Here is a 20,874-nt window from a genome sequence, read left to right as displayed (position 1 = left end):
TCAAGGTTTTGTGAGTTCAAAGCCTTGGTTGAGAAAGAATCAAGAAAGAAGATAAGGGCCTTGTGAAGCAACCATGGTGGAGAGTATGTCTCTCAAGAGTTTAAGGACTTCTGTGCAGCAAAAGGAGTTAAACGGGAGTTGACGGAACCCCATAACCCACAACAGAATGGGGTGGCTGAAAGGAAGAATAGAATGATTATGGGAGTAGCTCGAGTGATGCTACATGACCAAGGCCTACCACTTCATTTGTGGGTTGAGGTATGCAATGAATTGGTATACTTGCAGAATAGAAGCCCACATCTCATACTCAGGATGAAGACACCAGAGGAGGCTTTCTCCGGGAAGAGACCAGATGTGAGTCACTTTAGGATCTTTGGCTCATCGGTATTTTTCCATGTGACCAAAGATGCCCGAAAGAAACTTGGGCCAACAGCTGAGTTGGGGATACTTGTGGGGTACATGGATACACCCCACAACTAACGGGTGTTCTTGCCTACCAATCAGAGGATAGTGGTACGCAGAGATCTAAAGTTTGACAAGAAGAAGGCCATGCGAGTATACCTTGAGAGGGAGCTCAAGTTGCATGCAGAGGAGGAATTTCTGGTTCCTAAGGAGGAGGAGCCTCAGACTGATGTGGAGTAGTTGCATGCAAAGGATCCAGGAGTGGAGACATCCACTCATGCATATTCTTCCAAAGATGGGCGGAAACTCTCAAGAGAAGCTGATGGATTGTTGATGGATGCGAGAGAGAATGTGGGACATCCATCTTCTTAGTGTAGACAGAGGAGGTCACCTGAGCGGTACACTGGTTACATGGCCCTTATTGGAGAATGTATAGAGACCGAACCATCTTCCTTCGAGGAAGCAGTGCATCAGCCAGTCTGGGTTGATGCTATGGTGGAGGAGTATGACTCCATAGTTCGGAACAGCGTTTGGGATGTTGTTCCAAGACTGGAGAACAAGATAGTGGTGATTTCCCGATGGCTTTACAAGGTAAAGCAAGCAGATGATGGTAGTGTGGAGAAACATAAGGTAAGGTTTGTTGCCCGTGGTTTCTCACAGGTCAAGGGGATCGACTATGATGATACTTTTGCTTCTGTAGCAAGGTACTCATCTATCAGATTGATGTTGGCACTATCAGCACAGATGGGTTGGAAGATCCATCAGATGGATGTGAAGACTGTGTTCCTCAATGGCAAGATTGAGGAAGAGGTGTACATAGAGCAGCCAGAAGGATTTGAGACCTTTGATCGTGAGTCGCATGTGTGCCGACTCAAGAGAGCTTTGTACGGGCTAAATTAAGCAGCTCATGCTTGGTACACCAGGATCGACAGCTATTTCACCAAGTTGGGCTTCACCAAGAGTGAAGCGAATGCGAACCTATAACACATCATGGTAGAAGGTAAGCCATTGATCTTTGTTCTTTATGTTGATGATCTGATATTAACAGGTGATGATCAGTTGAACAAGTCTTGCAAGGAGGACCTTGCAAGAGAGTTCGAGATGAAATACATGGGTCTCATGCACTACTTTCTAGGCATGGAAGTGTGGCAAAAGGATGGGGAAGTGTTTGTGTCTCAAGGCAAGTATGCCAATGAGATACTCAGAAGATTCCACATGGAGAAGTGCAAGCCCATGCAGACTCCTCTAGCAGGTAATTGGAAGAAGGAGGATGCCACTTCAGGTGAGGTAGTAGTTGCTACTGTGTATCGACAGCTTATGGGTTCATTGATGTATTTAGTGAACTCATGACCAGATTTGTGCTTTGCCGTGAACCAACTAAGTCAAGCGATGGTTCAGCCTACCAAGTTGTTTTGGAAGGCAGTGAAGCATGTGCTGAGATACCTCAAAGGCACATCTCAGTATGGATTATGGTACAGACGGACAAAGGGAGTGAAGCTTCAGGGCTTCACAGATGCAGATTAGGCAAGGAGTCCATCAGATCGGAAGAGCACTTCAGGAGGAATTTTCCACCTTGGTTCAGTTGTAGTCTCCTGGTACAGCAGGAAACAGAGGTCAGTTGCACTTAGCTCAGCAGAGGCTAAATACATGGCTGCAAGCTAGGCAACATGTGAGGCCATTTGGATGCGGAAAATTCTAGTTGGATTGTTTGATTAGAGGATGGATCCAACTGTGATCTATTGTGATAATCAGAGTTGTATCAAACTCTCTGAGAATCCAGTATTTCATGACAGGTCCAAGCACATCGATATCTGGTATCATCATCTTCGAGACTGTGTGGTGAAGAGGATCATGTTGTTGTAGTATGTTTCGATCGAGGAGCAGGATGCAGACATTTTGACTAAGGCATTGTCAAAATGCAAATTCGAGTTCCACAAAGACAGGATCGGGGTGACAGATAATCCCTTTCTTTTTGAGAGGGAGTGTTGAAAATAGCAACAAGAAATGCTAAAAATAGCATTCCTATAGATAGCATTTCGGGATACATTCCAATTTTAATTAGTCCCTAAATTAAAATTGTGAATTAAAATTTGAATTTGAGCTCAGCAGTTGTTTGTAAAATAATTAATTAATTCATCTTAATTTAATTAGTTAGAGAAAATCATACATGAAGTCTATGTGAAGACATGCAACAATTATCCCTTTGATTGAGGAAGTTACCCTTAATTAAGGAGATCAAGAGGAGTTGTACTTTGAGTTGTAATTAGTTAGCTCAGTTAACTAAGTTATGTCCAGTTAGATTAGTTCCAATAGTTTGCGGAACTGATTGTGAGTTCAGTTAGTCAATGCATGCATGCATGCAACTAGTGTACTTCAGATAACTAAATATTCTCTCATAAATAACTCATGCATGTCAGTTCAGACAGAGACCCAGTTGAGATCAAAGGATGGGACAATGTACTATCAGTTGCAGGAATATTCCCATGAGGATATCTCTTGCATGCAGAAGGAATTCTTTCCTTGAGGATTGCGCAGTTATTTCCGAGGTTGGTAAGCAGTGTGTGAGGTAATTATACACAAGTGGCAGCTTGAGGACCCAAGAGAAACTGCGCAAGGAAATAGGAGGCATGAAGGACTGAAGGAAGGCATATGTGTTGTCTATTGTGTCTATGAGCAGGAGTGAGGAATTGTACTAAGAGTTGGATAGCTTGAGAGCTAAAGCTTTGTGTAATCCTGATATATTTCCACTTGTATGATAATACAGATAACGAGGCTTTTAGCTTAGGCTTTCCCTAGAGTATTCTTCTGTGTTCATGTGTGATTGTTTCTTCTTCATCTGTTATATGTGTTCTATTTGATCTTACTCAAAATCGATTAAGCTTCCGCAAGTTTGTTTGTAAAAGTAGATCAAGTATTTTGCTTTAGTATATTGCATTATCAGGTGATCTATAGTGAGAATTTCTACATCTTCACCATCTTCTTCTTCTACCTGAAAAAGTGAATGGTGGTATGGCTCTTACTGCACCATGTGATCAAATGGGGGGGGGGGGGTTGGTGTTGGATTAATTTTGTTTTTGTTTTTATGATTGAATGAAAACTATAATGCAATGCAATTTTCTAAAGAAATTAAATATGCCTAATGCAAATATTTTGTTTTTTCAAAAAGCGAAAAAACATAAACCAACTAGGGAAGAAAACAATGCATTTTTTGACCCTTCCCTGGTAACGGTGCCAAAAAGTGACGAGCCTCAGTATTGCAACAAGAATGTTGCAACTCCCAAGGCAACCGACTTTAATTATCAACCCGGGGTTCGTACAAACTTAAGAGGTGTCGGCACTATATGTGTGGCATACAATGTGTCCTTCCTTTATTGTCATGATGTAATGGAGTGCATGTATTGAAGTCAAATGTTAAACTAATTGTAGAGAATGAAATGTTCGAAATTGAACCTTAACCTATTGCAAGAAAGAAAATACAAGGAAAGAGATGGAAATTCAATGCTAAATCACACCATTTCCTAATTAACTGCCAAGAAATTATGCTTTGCAATAATGCTAAATTATCATGAGCCAAATGCTACTATCTAAGCATGGAAGTAAGAAGCATCAAACATCACTAATGTGCAAGTAAAGGGACTGAAATAAATATGTTTTTGTCTTTTCATGCAAAATCAAGTATGCAAACTAATTTCTTTTGGTGATGTGGCAGGTGAATTAAGGATGTTGGAGGATGGCTGGAAGGGTTAGGAGATGGTTGGATGGTGTGGGAGACCCTTGGGAGGCTTTTGGTGACTTCCTAGAGGTTTTCTCTCAATTCGGCCTCAAAACAGGCCATTTCAGGAAAACCTACAAGATGTACTAAAAACCTATAGGATCCCCTGAAAACCTACAGGATACAGTTGAGAGAAAAATGGAAGGTGTTGGAGGTGATGGAAGGCTTAGGGAAGGTGGTAGATGGGTGGAATGGAGTGATAAAATGCCTAGGATCACTCAGAACTCAAAACCAAAGTTGGGAGATGGATGGATTTGCTCAAAAAGCTTGGAGAAGTTTCCTACAGGATGTACAGATTCACTATAATTCATCAAATGACCAAGAAAATCAAATCCAAATTGGATGGGACAAATTTTGTTATTAAATAGGATGTCTTAGGTCCCCACTCCAAATGGAATCACTGCAAAAGACCTATGTTAACCAATGCAAAAAAAATAAAAAACATTACTAGTCGAAAATCTAGAAATTCGAGAACTAGTGAGCTAGTAAATCTGAAAAATGCGGTAATTTTTGTTATGAACTAGAATGTTTTTGTGATCTAATGCAAGTGGAATCAATTCAATTGAAGCTCATTAACATGCTCTAAAAAATACCAGAAATTTATTGTTCTTTGTTAAAAAGGAGGTCCAACAATCTAGATTTGGGAATAAGAAGACTAATCCAAGCAACTCAATGATTTCTATAACTTCCAAAGATTTTCCAAGGATGAAATAATGCTTGTGATCCTAAAAAATAACTTACATCAACCATTTAACTCAATCCTACAACAAGAAATCATTAATACTAAACGTAGAAATAGAAAGAAATAAAAACTAGAGATGCATGTGAATAAGCAGTGAAAAGAATGAAAGAAAATGATACAAAAGCTCTCTGAGGTTCCTCGGATGGCCAAGCCCAAGGAAACTCAGAGACCTATGGAGAAGAACAAGATTTAGAAGCTAAACATGACACCAATCTTCATTATTTTCATCAATAGAATTACAGCCCTGCAAGAAAATACAATGGGTTGCAAGAATACAAGCTCTCTCCACAAGAACACTAATAAAAATCTCTGCCTCTAGACGAAAATTCAACTTGGTACTTATACAAAATGATTAGGAAACATTCCCCATGAATGGAGGAAGCTTTCCCCACTAAAATCCCTTGATTAGTGGATCTAGTCCCCAATACTAGGAATTTGCATTAAATGGCAGGGAACACATTCCTAGATTTTCTCAGTCATTCCCTAGAGAAAAATTTGACTTGGTACTTATAAAAAATGATTAAGAATCATTCCCCATGAATGGGGGATGCTTTCCCCACCGAAATCCCTTGATTAGTGGATCTGCTCCCTTGATTAGTGGAACACATTCCAAGATTTTCTCAATCATTGGAGTTACACAATTTGTGCCATAATTCGATAATATCTTGTTGACTTATTATTTTTTATTGATCCTCGAGTAGTAGGGAACAAGTCCCTAAATTATCTCCTCCTCCAACTCTTCATAATCTGCCCAATATTCTCATAATATTCCATAATAAATAAATAATATTAGGCACAAATATTCAATTATTCATAAACCTTCCTAATGAATATATTAAAGTTAAAAATAAATTATCTAATGCAAAAAGAGAGGTTTAATGTGTTGACGGAAGGTCATAGGCCTTAATTTATGTTTTAAATTAGAGGCATGGGCCTTAATTTATTTCTAATTTAGAGGCCCATCACCTTATCATCAAAAGAACACCTCTAGGCCCAACAATAATGGAGTTTTGGTAAATCAAGATGCTCTCTAGGATAGACTTAATCAACACCAAAGCACCCCCCCCTCTCTCGCCCAAGAGAAAATAATTTTCCCATATGGAAAGGCAAAGGAGTCCCTTATGCGAGTTATATTTTCTACAAAAAAATCCATTGAAGATAATCTAAGATTTTTGTGAATTAATCTCCATTTTGGTCACCTTGAAAAAGATATCAAGAGAGAATTTGTGAGAAGATAAGTTACTGATGTCCCCATAATATAATATAGCATGTCATCAACAAATGAAATATGGGAGATTGTTACCTCTTCCTACATTTTAACGCCATGGAGACTACTCTTGGATTTATATACTTCAACCAACTTGCTAAAAGCCTTGACCACAATAAAAAGCATAAGGGGAGACAAGGGACACTCTCAACATAACCTCCAAGAGACTTTGAAAAAATTAGATGGAGCCTTGTTTGTTAATACAATGAAAGAGGCCAACTTAAGGCAAGCCATGATCCAATTTACAACCTGGGATGCAAAACCCATATGGATGACGACCTATTGCATGAACATCCAATCAACTCTATCATAGGCCTTTGAAAGGTCCATCTTTCAGACAACTACTTTTAGATTTGTCGTTTTTACCAAATGGAAAACCTTTTAAGTATGGGGGTTTACGCAGTGCATTATATTAGATATCATTTTGGGATTCAACTGCGTTAAGTAAGTCATTCACGTATGACCATTTCCATGAGAGGTAGTCGCAACTGACTAATTTCTCATGATTTTTGAATAGTTCACTTAGCACTCATTGCATCGGGTGATGCTCACAGGGGTGAAGAAGTGGGATTGAAACGAGTGAAATGAATCACATAGCATCAGTCATCACTTCCGGGGCTTGCACCCGGTAACCAGGACTTCCCAAGAGGTCACCCACCCCAGAACTCCTCTGGCTCAAGCGCGCTTAATTGTGGAGTTTTCCCCACAATCAAGCCCACTTAGCGTGCTACCCCATTTGCAAAACCTTAGCAAGTATTGTGCCTCATGAACCATTCAAGTAGAGATCCCTTGACTCTTTTTTGAATTTAAGTATGGGGGTTTACGCAGTGCATTATATTAGATATCATTTTGGGATTCAACTGCGTTAAGTAAGTCATTCACGTATGACCATTTCCATGATAGGTAGTCGTAACTGACTAATTTCTCATGATTTTTGAATAGTTCACTTAGCACTCATTGCATCAGATATCATTTTGGGATTCAACTGCGTTAAGTAAGTCATTCACGTATGACCATTTCCATGAGAGGTAGTCGTAACTAACTAATTTCTCATGATTTTTGAATAGTTCACTTAGCACTCATTGCATCGGGTGATGCTCACAGGGGTGAAGAAGTGGGATTGAAACTAGTGAAATGAATCACATAGCATCAATCATCACTTCCGGGGCTTGCTCACCGGTAACCAGGACTTCGCAGGAGGTCACCCATCCCATAACTCCTCTGGCTCAAGCGCGCTTAACTGTGGAGATTTCTCCACAATCAAGCCCACTTAGCTTGCTACCCCATTTGCAAAACCTTAGCAAGTATTGTGCCTCATGAACCATTTAAGTAGAGATCCCTTGACTCTTTTTTGAATTTAAGTATGGGGGTTTACGCAGTGCAATATATTAGATATCATTTTGGGATTCAACTACGTTAAGTAAGTGCCATTTCCATGAGAGGTAGTCGTAACTGACTAATTTCTCATGATTTTTGAATAGTTCACTTAGCACTCATTGCATCGGGTGATGCTCACAGGGGTGAAGAAGTGGGATAGAAACTAGTAAAATGAATCACATAGCATCAATCATCACTTCCGGGGCTTGCACCCGGTAACCAGGACTTCCCAGGAGGTCACCCATCCCAGAACTACTCTTTCTCAAGCGCGCTTAACTGTAGAGTTTTCCCCACAATCAAACCCACTTAGCTTGCTACCCCATTTGCAAAACCTTAGCAACTATTGTGCCTCATGAACCATTCAAAGTAGAGATCCCTTGACTCTTTTTTGAATTTAAGTATGGGGGTTTACGCAGTGCATTATATTAGATATCATTTTGGGATTCAACTGCGTTAAGTAAGTCATTCACGTATGACCATTTCCATGAGAGGTAGTCGTAACTGACTAATTTCTCATGATTTTTGAATAGTTCACTTAGCACTCATTGCATCGGGTGATGCTCACAGGGGTGAAGAAGTGGGATTGAAACTAGTGAAATGAATAACATAGCATCAATCATCACTTCCGGGGCTTGCACCCGGTAACCAAGACTTCCCAGGAGGTCACCCATCCGAGAACTCCTCTGGCTCAAGCGTGCTTAACTGTGGAGTTTTCCCCACAATCAAGCCCACTTAGCTTGCTACCCCATTTGCAAAACCTTAGCAAGTATTGTGCCTCATGAACCATTCAAGTAGAGATCCCTTGACACTTTTTTGAATTTAAGTATGGGGGTTTACGCAGTGCATTATATTAGATATCATTTTGGGATTCAACTGCGTTAAGTAAGTCATTCACGTATGACCATTTCCATGAGAGGTAGTCGTAACTGATTAATTTCTCATGATTTTTGAATAGTTCACTTAGCACTCATTGCATTGGGTGATGCTCACAAGGGTGAAGTGGGATTGAAACGAGTGAAATGAATCACATAGCATCAATCATCACTTCCGGGGCTTGCACCCGGTAACCAGGACTTCCCAGGAGGTCACCCATCCTAGAACTCCTCTGGCTCAAGCGCGCTTAACTGTGAAGTTTTCCCCACAATCAAGCCCACTTAGCTTGCTACCCCATTTGCAAAACCTTAGCAAGTATTGTGCCTCATGAACCATTCAAGTAGAGATCCCTTGACTCTTTTTTGAATTTAAGTATGGGGGTTTACGCAGTGCATTATATTAGATATCATTTTGGGATTCAACTGCGTTAAGTAAGTCATTCACGTATGACCATTTCCATGAGAGGTAGTCGTAACTGACTAATTTCTCATGATTTTTGAATAGTTCACTTAGCACTCATTGCATCGAGTGATGCTCACAGGGGTGAAGAAGTGGAATTGAAACTAGTGAAATGAATCACATAGCATCTATCATCACTTCCGGGGCTTACACCCGGTAACCAGGACTTCCCAGGAGGTCACCCATCCCAGAACTCCTCTGGCTCAAGCGCGCTTAACTGTGGAGTTTTCCCCACAATCAAGCCCACTTAGCTTGCTACCACATTTGCAAAACCTTAGCAAGTATTGTGCCTCATGAACCATTCAAGTAGAGATCCCTTGACTCTTTTTTGAATTTAAGTATGGGGGTTTACGCAGTGCATTATATTAGATATCATTTTGGGATTCAACTGCGTTAAGTAAGTCATTCACGTATGACCATTTCCATGAGAGGTAGTCGTAACTGACTAATTTCTCATGATTTTTGAATAGTTCACTTAGCACTCATTGCATCGAGTGATGCTCACAGGGGTGAAGAAGTGGGATTGAAACTAGTGAAATGAATCACATAGCATCAATCATCACTTCCGCGGCTTGCACCCGGTAACCAGGACTTCCCAGGAGGTCACCCATCCCAGAACTCCTCTGGCTCAAGTGCACTTAACTGTGGAGTTTTCCCCACAATCAAGCCCACTTAGCTTGCTACCCCATTTGCAAAACCTTAGCAAGTATTATGCCTCATGAACCATTCAAGTAGAGATCCCTTGACTCTTTTTTGAATTTAAGTATGGGGGTTTACGCAGTGCATTATATTAGATATCATTTTGGGATTCAACTGCGTTAAGTAAGTCATTCACGTATGACCATTTCCATGAGAGGTAGTCGTAGCTGACTAATTTCTCATGATTTTTGAATAGTTCACTTAGCACTCATTGCATCGGGTGATGCTCACAGGGGTGAAGAAGTGGGATTGAAACTAGTGAAATGAATCACATAGCATCAATCATCACTTCAGGGGCTTGCACCCAGTAACCAGGACTTCCCAGGAGGTCACAGTTAAGCGCGCTTGAGCCAGAGGAGTTCTGGGATGGGTGCGCGCTTGAGCCAGAGGAGTTCTGGGATTGGTGCGCGCTTGAGCCAGAGGAGTTCTGGGATGGGTGACCTCCTGGGAAGTCCTGGTTACCGGGTGCAAGCCCCGGAAGTGATGATTGATGCTATGTGATTCATTTCACTAGTTTCAATCCCACTTCTTCACCCATGTGAGCATCACCCGATGCAATGAGTGCTAAGTGAACTATTCAAAAATCATGAGAAATTAGTCAGTTACGACTACCTCTCATGGAAATGGTCATACGTGAATGACTTACTTAACGCAGTTGAATCCCAAAATGATATCTAATATAATGCACTGCGTAAACCCCCATACTTAAATTCAAAAAAGAGTCAAGGGATCTCTACTTGAATGGTTCATGAGGCACAATACTTGCTAAGGTTTTGCAAATGGGGTAGCAAGCTAAGTGGGCTTGATTGAGGGGAAAACTTCACAGTTAAGCGCGCTTGAGCCAGAGGAGTTCTGGGATGGGTGACCTCCTGGGAAGTCCTGGTTACCGGGTGCAAGCCCCGGAAGTGATGATTGATGCTATGTGATTCATTTCACTAGTTTCAATCCCACTTCTTCACCCCTGTGAGCATCACCCGATGCAATGAGTGCTAAGTGAACTATTCAAAAATCATGAAAAATTAGTCAGTTACGACTACCTCTCATGGAAATGGTCATACGTGAATGACTTACTTAACGTAGTTGAATCCCAAAATGATATCTAATATAATGCACTGCGTAAACCCCCATACTTAAATTCAAAAAAGAGTCAAGGGATCTCTACTTGAATGGTTCATGAGGCACAATACTTGCTAAGGTTTTGCAAATGGGGTAGCAAGCTAAGTGGGCTTGATTGTGGGGAAAACTCCACAGTTAAGCGCGCTTGAGCCAGAGGAGTTCTAGGATGGGTGACCTCCTGGGAAGTCCTGGTTACCGAGTGCAAGCCCCGGAAGTGATGATTGATGCTATGTGATTCATTTCACTAGTTTTAATACCACTTCTTCACCCCTATGAGCATCACCTGGTGCAATGAGTGCTAAGTGAACTATTCAAAAATCATGAGAAATTAGTCGGTTACGACTACGTCTCATGGAAATGGTCATACGTGAATGACTTACTTAACACAGTTGAATCCCAAAATGATATCTAATATAATGCACTGCGTAAACCCCCATACTTAAATTCAAAAAAGAGTCAAGGGATCTCTACTTGAATGGTTCATGAGGCACAATACTTGCTAAGGTTTTGCAAATGGGGTAGCAAGCTAAGTGGGCTTGATTGTGGGGAAAACTCCACAGTTAAGCGCGCTTGAGCCAGAGGAGTTCTCGGATGGGTGACCTCCTGGGAAGTCCTGGTTACCGGGTGCAAGCCCCAGAAGTGATGATTGATGCTATGTGATTCAATTCACTAGTTTCAATCCCACTTCTTCACCCCTGTGAGCATCACCCGATGCAATGAGTGCTAAGTGAACTATTCAAAAATCATGAGAAATTAATCAGTTACGACTACCTCTCATGGAAATGGTCATACGTGAATGACTTAGTTAACACAGTTGAATCCCAAAATGATATCTAATATAATGCACTGCGTAAACCCCCATACTTAAATTCAAAAAAGAGTCAAGGGATCTCTACTTGAATGGTTCATGAGGCACAATACTTGCTAAGGTTTTGCAAATGGGGTAGCAAGCTAAGTGGGCTTGATTGTGGGGAAAGCTCCACAGTTAAGCGTGCTTGAGCCAAAGGAGTTCTGGGATGGGTGACCTCTTGGGAAGTCCAGGTTACCGGGTGCAAGCCCCGGAAGTGATGATTGATGCTATGTGATTCATTTCACTAGTTTCAATCCCACTTCTTCACCCCTGTGAGCATCACCCGATGCAATGAGTGCTAAGTGAACTATTCAAAAATCATGAGAAATTAGTCAGTTGCGACTACCTCTCATGGAAATGGTCATACGTGAATGAGTTACTTAACGCAGTTGAATCCCAAAATGATATCTAAGAAAAACCTTTTGTTCAACTGCAACACCATATGTATGTTTTTGTTTTGTAGGAAGCCAAATTGTTTCTTTGAAATAAATGAGCTAAGGACTGGATTTATCCTCCTTTCATTGATTTTCAAAATCAACTTGTAAATCAAATTACAATATGTCATCAACTTATAGTCGGTTGAAGAAGACCCCTCATATGATTTTGGAATAGAGATAAAAATGAAGATTTGAAGGAGCCCAAATCCTTATCAGAACATTGGGACTCCTTGAAGGCCTTCAAAAGGTCCTTGTTGATCAAATCATAGAAACCCAAGTAAAAATCCATTGGAAAACTATCAGGGCCTAGGAATTTTTACTTTTTTCATAGAATTAAGTACTACCAAAACTTCTTTCTTTGGCACTTGCTCCAGGACTACAACATTCATCTCTTCTAATAATGCATTAGGGAATTTAGACACCACTTAGAGGATTTCTTGTATAGGACTTCCTTGAGGAGTCGTGAAGAGAGAGCGAAAATAAAAAACTCCTTTCGTAACCTTATCCTCAAAGGAAGGAAGCAAATAACCGATAAAACCTGTTATGCTCTAGAAAACGTTTACCATCTTTCTTGCATTTGCAAATTGATGAAAAAAAAGGTGTTATTGTCACCCAAGGAGAGCAATATTTCCCTACTTTTGAGTCACCACTGTTATTCCTCCTCTAACAGAATAATGTTTCTTTTCTCCTTAATGATTTCAAAGTGTCCAAAGAATCAAAAGAAAGAGGGATGATATCCAGGAGGGCATAGGCTTCAACTATCCAATGTTATACCATAACTAGTTGGGCCTGCTTCTTAGCATAATACTCCTTCACCCACACTCTATAGGCCTACTTAACATTAGCCAAATTTTCTGTTAGTTGTTCCATATGTGAAGAGGAACCCAATGAATGTATATGTTTCCAAGTCTAGCAACCACAAACCAATAATCCTCCTCCTCTAGCCAGGAGGGATTAAAACAAAGGTAATCGATCGGGCTCCCTCCATGAGTGTGAAATGCAGAAGGATTGGTTGATGATCAAAGATCCCACCTGTGATCACAAAATATTTAAAAGAGGCATGAACTCATTAAATTATTTGAGACTAAGAACCTATCCAATCACTTGGAGACTTTGCTTCCCCTAGTGTGATTGTTTCTCCATGTGGGATAGAGCTTTACTAGTTCAATATCCAAAAGATGACTTTTTAACAAAAATTATGAGAAGAAGTGATGTTGGTGATCTAAGCAGGGAATAGGACCCCATACTTCTCTGAGTGAGATGGTGAATTTGAGGTCACCCCCAACGATAATATGTTATTCCACCAAAGCTCCTACTAAGACCAAATTTTCCCAAAATGGCTCTAGATCATCACAGGGCCAATAAACGCCTAATATAGAAACATGAAAAGCATATTCATTAGACAATAATTTGACCAAAATGATAGAGAGAAAGGAAGAAGAGGATATGGCCTTGCATACCGGACTCCATCTACTGATAAAACCTCTAGAAAAACCCATCAAATGTAAATGACAAAAGGTCTAGTTGTTGAGAAAACCTTCAAGTATCTAACAGGCCTTAATGCCCGAGCACATTGTTTCTTATCTCACAATAATATTTGGTTTTATAGACACCAAGAATCTTTTCAGGGAAAGCTTCTTATGGGTTCTCCCCAAGCCCCTTGTATTGGTGGATAGTAGGATCATAGGGCACCTTTCTTTAGGGCATCATTTGCTTTAACGGCCCCATAAATGGAAACTTGTTTTCCTTTTTTTTTTATCTCCAACTTATATTTCTCTTGAGTTTTATGTAAATTGGACTTCCTACCAATCCTATTTTGTGATGACAGGTCCTTTTCTAGAACATCATTAAAGGGAGGAGTCTCTTTGAGGTTCATCCTAGGGCACAAGGCGTATGCCCTTTTCTCTTCAAGGGGGGCAAATGGGGAAAAGGAAAGCATGGGCCCCACATTGGAGGGAAGATAGGGATCAGGTGGAGGGGGATATAAGGGAACATAAGGGAGAGATGGAGGAGAGGAGGACATGTCGGAATGGGTCCAAGGGGGAGGTTTGTCGAGGGAGGATGCACTATTGGGGGGAGGGAGGCATAAAAATCGAGAGTAGAGGAAGAAGGGATCGAGAATTTACCAAAGAGAGGACCACCATCTTCATGCATTTCTCTAGGAGAGCCTTATAGATCCCGCTCTATAGGTGAGTCCATCGACCCCAAAATAGGAGCGTCTGAAATACTTGAGCCATATATCATTGAGAAGTAAACTAAGGAGGCATGGTAGGGCCCTATTGAGAGGACAAATTATGAATGTGACCAACCTCATGACATCTATGGCAATTAAAAGAGAGCTTCTAGTAGTCCACATTTTTTTTCCAGGAAGGCCTATCCTTTACAATGAACAACTCGTACACTAAACTGCCCTTGAGATAGACATCCACTTGAATCTAGACCATCTGTTAATCCTCCTTCTCTTTCCACCTATCCTCGACCCCAACAAAGGTAACAAGCTTATCCCCAATGGCCCAATGGATTTAAAACACTCCGTACTCTAGTAATGAAGAGGAAACCTAAGAAGAATGGCCGAAACCCTAAGAGTGTCAACAGGCTCCCTAATGGGGTCAAAATCCATAGACCAAAACTTTAATAACAAATTGTATTTACCCCAATTCCACCTCTGGTTTTGGATCCTCATGTAGTCATCTTCTGACCTAAAAACAAATGCAATCCATCCTTTCACCAACAAATGAAAGATTTACCATATCCTGAGAATGACAATGTAACCCACATTCATAGCAAGGAAGATGTGTAGGCTTTAACTCCAAATATACCAACTAGGTTTTTATCAACATAGTCCATAATGGTTTCAATCACAATATCCTTATAAAAACTTAAGTATACAACCTCTTTTTTCTTTCATATGCAACATCCCAAAGATCGTGGCATCGTAGAGCTAATTTAGGTGGAGCAAGGCTTGGACTCACACAAGGGAACTGATACAACTACAGGTGAAACATATATTGGGAAAGGAGGAAGGAGAGATGACGAGGGAGAGGAAAAGGATGAGGGAGAAGAGCCAAAAGAAAATAAACTAAGAGAAGGAGCATGTGGGGAAACACATATCCCTTTTAGAGAATATCTGTAAAATATTGGAGATGTAACATCGACAAACACCAACGGGAGGGTCAAGGGAGGTGAGAATTCATGTTGGCCATGAAAATTAGGGTTGATGGGTGGATTGATTTTAAAATCCACCTGTTCCATCTCTCCAACCACCATTTGGAAAAATAAGATAAAGAGGTATGTTTAATGGTGAGGAAGGCCTAAAAGGAGAGTAGGAAAGGAGCGATAAAGTATGCCATAGATTGATGGGGAAATGACCTGGTGAGACACGAAGGCATATTTTCACCCCATAATCACGCTGATGAGATAACCATAAGGGAAAAGACAAAGTTCCACATTTGAAGCTATCAAAACCCTCCATTAGACTGACTATTTTTATTTTGTATTTGTTATTTATATGTATTTAATACTCATATTTATAACTACAATTTGAAAGGCTAGATGATGCACTTACTCCAAATACTTAAAACTTTATATTTGCACAATCCAACAAAAAATTCTTAATACAAATTTCTAATCATATTTTTATTTTTTGTTTGTTAGGTAATGTGAATCTTGAGATGACTCACATGCTTAACCTGTGGTTTAAGTAACCACAACACAAGGGCATCTAAGCTATCAAAGTCACCTGGGGATTGCACCCAACTTGGGTCACATTAGCCCTTAGCATGGTTGAATTTTTGCCTGCATCAGAGTTTCACACCGATAACCTTTTCACCATGGAGTGCCTTAACAAAACACTTTGTCACCATCTATTCTATTCCTTGTGGCAAATTTTTGACCATATTGTTAAGATTAATATTTGTTACTAATAATTTACTAATTCATAGTTCAAAAATATATTTTGTTTGTTATTTTGACCCATGAGGGATTTAAATCTTGAGTCTCATGGTTTACATAATAATACTTCATAGCATGGCGATCATTAATTAAACTGCTCCCCATTGGAAAAATATGTTATTTAAAAAAAATTAAAAAAATTAAATAATTATAACTATAAAGATAATTTTAAAATTTGAAAAAAAAAATCTAGAAAAAAGTCAATATATATATATATATATATTTATTACTTTCAATTTCACATGCCTACGTCGTAGGGATGAAAAGAATGCCAATTAAGTTTAGCTTGGGTGGTTAGGAAAAAGAGTTGTTATCCTCCCCACTCATGTTCAAGTCTTGTAAGTTGACATGTTTACACTCACAAATAGAGTAGTTGTCGCGCTCTTAAGTGAGTCTATATTGAGGGTTGACCTAATACCAACAACCTATGTATTGCCTTTAGGCTGAGAGGGAGGTTGAATTTCTTCCTCTAGAAGTACCCAATGCCCAAAGATTCTCTTTGGTAAAAAGGGATGAAAATAAACTAATTTTAAGGTCTTTCCAAAAGCACTAGTATTTTAATCAAGACATAGTATTAAGTTAGTAGTGTATTATTTGTAAATGTTTTGGTATTTTATGCTAATAATGGGGTTTAATATTTGGATGGATTAAATTCTTATATTATTATAACAAAATTTGATTTTAATCTAGAGAAAATAAAGAAATATAAACCTTGCATATTTTTTTATGCTAATAGAGATTTTGAAAATATTTTTGATATTTTAAGATGTTGAACATGAATATAATATATGATAAAAACAAGACTATATCCATGGATGCTTACAATAGGCTTTACAACCTTTCCTTTTTATACTTTCTCACTCTCTTATGTTCTTCTTGCTCACAATCATTAGTGACATCACCAAACATTTGATAATACTCTCCTCATAGTCTTCTCATTAATTATATCTGGAAATCTTGTCATTTACCCTCATTTTGTATGCACTAAGTTCTACTATTTCAATCCCTTATCACATGTTGACATGCATGTACAACTTCTTACGATTTCATATCTCTCTCTATGGTCCACTTAGAGTCACCTCTCCTCCTCCATCAACTATCCTTTTATATCTTGAAGAAGGGGTCCCAGACTCATGTTTGTATAATGATCATAGTTGATTGTATAAACTTCCATTTGCCTTTGCCTATGCAACATAGCCCCATGAGATTTGATACCATTCAGTTTGACGTTGATACCTCCTACATTAGACTTCCATGGTATGAAAAGATGTAAGAATTATACTCACAAGTATTTTAATAAATTGATAGCCATGATCTTCCTCTTATTTATTTTTTAATCCAAATTTTGGAATATTGATGGTTCCATACTTCCCATATGCGATCCTTTTAGCTTCTCATTGATATACAAATTTATGTATGGGAATGCGTCATCCCCATATTCCACTCCTCAAATTCTATAATGTCACCCATCCTTACCTTCCTTGCTACACTTTACTACTAACCATGCACAAAACTCACTATTCCTTCTCACATATAATTGTTCGCCTTATAGCCACAAACCCCTCATTTTTTTTCCTTAATTCCAACAACCACTTCATTTTTTGCCATCCTTGTAACACACAAATAAACACATAGTAATTCAATCTTTCCTTGAAATCTTATTGCCTATAATTATTTTGCTATTATAAACTTCGCATTGTTCATAAAATGCACATCGACACAATTATATGCTAAAATTTCACGCTGTGTTTTTTTCCATCACCTCATTCCTTTTTTGGACATGTTTAACTCTTTCTTAAGGACTGCTCCCATGGCCTTCATGGCCATATTCAAAATAATTTATAGCCTATATTACTATTGTACTTTCATATAAATTAACATGAAATCATGATAGAAAGCATAGACTTCCCATGATCACCTCCTTCAATGATACACCCTCTCTAATTCCTCTTGGCCATAACTTTCATAACACACATTCCATTATAATATTCTCCTAGTTTTCTCTAGTTCCTAAAGTATGCACTCAATCAGTTATCCCTCCTTCATGTAGTCATTCATAACTCCCCCTTGCTACTACTTGGTTTCCTCCACATCAATTTGAGAACCTTCTTTTGTTGAATTTATTTCTAGCTTGCTATTGCCATCATCTTGTCTTTCACATTGTAATTATTTGCATGCAATTTCTCTCTCTTTCACATTATGCAGTCTTCTGGACAACTTCCTTTCCATCTCTAGAGATACATTGCAAGCCTCGCTAATGGAATACATCTCCATCTGGGCACATCAATCCCATCATCCAGATCAGTGTTTTAGGGCTCATCAAACCATAATTCCAGTTGCTACATGCCCTAAACAAGTAACCCTTTTGAATGCCTCCTTCCCAGACAATTTCATGACTTGAAGACATCCAGAAATAGCCTCTAGAGGGACCAGCGTAGGTAGGCCCATATAAGGTTGTGCTGCAGAGCAGTTAAGTCCATGCCAAGGTGCTCTGCAGAGCACTTAGGCTTCCCTTCACCTGTGCTGGGTGAGATTGAGCAAAATTCACATAGGGTTTGGGGAATATTCTTATCTTCTGGAGTCATCTAGAAGGTTCCCTCACTTATCAACTCCTATGAGCTTGAAAATGGATGAGAAATGAGTTAAGGTGCATCCTATCCTCTCATCCCTTCCTCCATGGAACTAATTCTAAGTATGGAAGGCTATTCAATGCCACCATTTATGACAAAACCTCCTTCATCTCCCTATAAATTGACCACTCATCTAAGTGATCAGGGGCTGGATTATGTTGAATTCTAAGGAGATAATGTTGCTATGAGATTTGGCTTTGAAGCAAGTATTGTAATTCTACAAGTTTGTCATGCTTTTGATGTGATGTGGATGGGATCCACGCTGGAGGAATGGCTTTGAATCAGACACAAATGGTTGTAATTCCTTCTTCTATTCAATAAAGTGTTTGAACCTTTCTCCCATATGTTTGTATTGTTTTATAATGCTTATATGTGTGAAATGTATCTTATTCCATTCACTTATATTCAATAGATCTTTTGCTTTGATTGATTCTTTGTTTTCTGTTGTGTTTACTAGTACTTCTCAAGCGTATTAAGTACGGGGAGGAGCGATGGGATCGATACAAGGGAGACGAGAGGAAAGAGGAACTACAAGTAGGTCTTCTCATCTTCTCATCTTATCTATTTCTTATAGGAAAATACTAAAACACTTTAAACTGTTGTTCTAGATATGGCTACTTATCTAGGGAATTAGTATTTATCCGTAGATACCAAATTCTCCAAAACAAATTGGCAACTCCACTGGGGAAGAATCACCTTTCCTAGTAGCTTATCCACCTCCTAGGACACTCTTGTAGACCCTACTTGTGTTCATTGATTGTATTTCAGCCCTTTTGCATTGAATTTTGGTCAAAAATTGAGGTTAGATGACTCTTGAGTGGCCTCTCAGGAATCAGCGCAGGCTTGGTCAGGGGACAGTGCTCTGCAGAGCACCCTTGAGTGAGAGACAGTGCTCTGCAGCACAATTAGGCCCTCTTTGACCTGCATTGATCCACCTTAGGGAAAATTTCACCTTTGGATTGAGTTTTTTACCAAATTTCCTCTGTTTGATTGCTTGCTGATTGATCAATGAATGTCATGCATCATAAAACAAGTTGTTATCTCCATTGCCATCCCAACTTTGACTTGTTTGATTAATGTTTCTTAAATGTTTTCTTTGTCATTATCGATCCATAGTCAAAGTTAGATTATAGTCGATTAATCTTTGTTCGAAAGAAAGTGTTGTAAAAGTCTTCTTTTCCTTCGAAATTGAACTGTCGTAAAGTCTTCGTTCTTATAAAAAGATTGATTGATTGTATGTGCATTAATTTCCTTTTTGTTCATCATAACATTAAGGGATTCGAAAAGAAAAACTTGCATTGTTCATATTGTAGTTTGTGAATGCTTGAAAGGAATAGCTAGGGAATTTGCATTAGATGTGCTCTTTGATCTTTGTCAAAGATTTTATTTCTCTATCCCTACTAGCTAAGGTTTTCATTGTTTAATTGAATGAAAATAATGCTTATCATATTAGTTTCATTTTAGGAATTGCAAACATACATCACGTGGTGAACCTTGAAAGGCAAATTCTAAAGAATATCAACTTAAAATTTATCTGAATTTACCTAATGGAGCATTGTGATTAACGAAAACATTTAGTGGTTCTTGGCTAGAGATGTGTTCTAGCGTCATAAAATAAAGCAGTTGTCACTAAATTGTCTGCAATACATCCCGAGTGTGATACCTCATTCCACGTACGTGAGTATATCATAGCTCGTCCACGTACCTTTGGGTATATAGGGCGGTGTTACAATACATAAAGTATATGGGAATGCTCTCACTATGTGGTTTTGCATTAGACAACGCTTATATGGATTGGGCCTCCACGTACTTTCGGGTATATATGGGAGGACAACACTAGGTTGCTATCCATCCTTAGGTAACCGAGTTGGCCGCCTTGTACACTGTGATACACCAAACACAGCATTCGGGGAGATTGCCTGCCCGTACTTCTTGGTTCACCAGGAGGTATTCTGCAGTTCACAGTTGCTTGGTAAACCTTTTGCCTAGATTATCCCTCTTTTGTTTTGTTATGTTACTTTGATTAAAATAAAATTAATTGACCGTGGATAACATCCTCCATGCTCACTCCTTAGTTGATATTAGGTTGAAACATATGGCGACAAATACGAAGTCCACCGATCAAGGAATTCCTTTTGATGGGAATTCTATTCCTTTTCCTCCTTTCGGAAATATTGGTGCTCCATATATGGCTAGATTGTCCCTTCTGGGATTTACCATTGGCTTGCCAGTATGGTTGTTTTCAATCTCCTTGGTTCACAATGTCGTGATTTCTCCACAACCGAGTACTCCTCCAACT

The sequence above is a fragment of the Pinus tabuliformis genome, chromosome 5_2 (genome assembly GCF_031772625.1).
Source record: "Pinus tabuliformis cultivar Carrire ecotype Pingquan chromosome 5_2, CPIR1, whole genome shotgun sequence".
Classification (NCBI taxonomy): Eukaryota; Viridiplantae; Streptophyta; class Pinopsida; order Pinales; family Pinaceae; genus Pinus; species Pinus tabuliformis.
Note: the sequence above shows the minus strand (reverse complement) of the source record.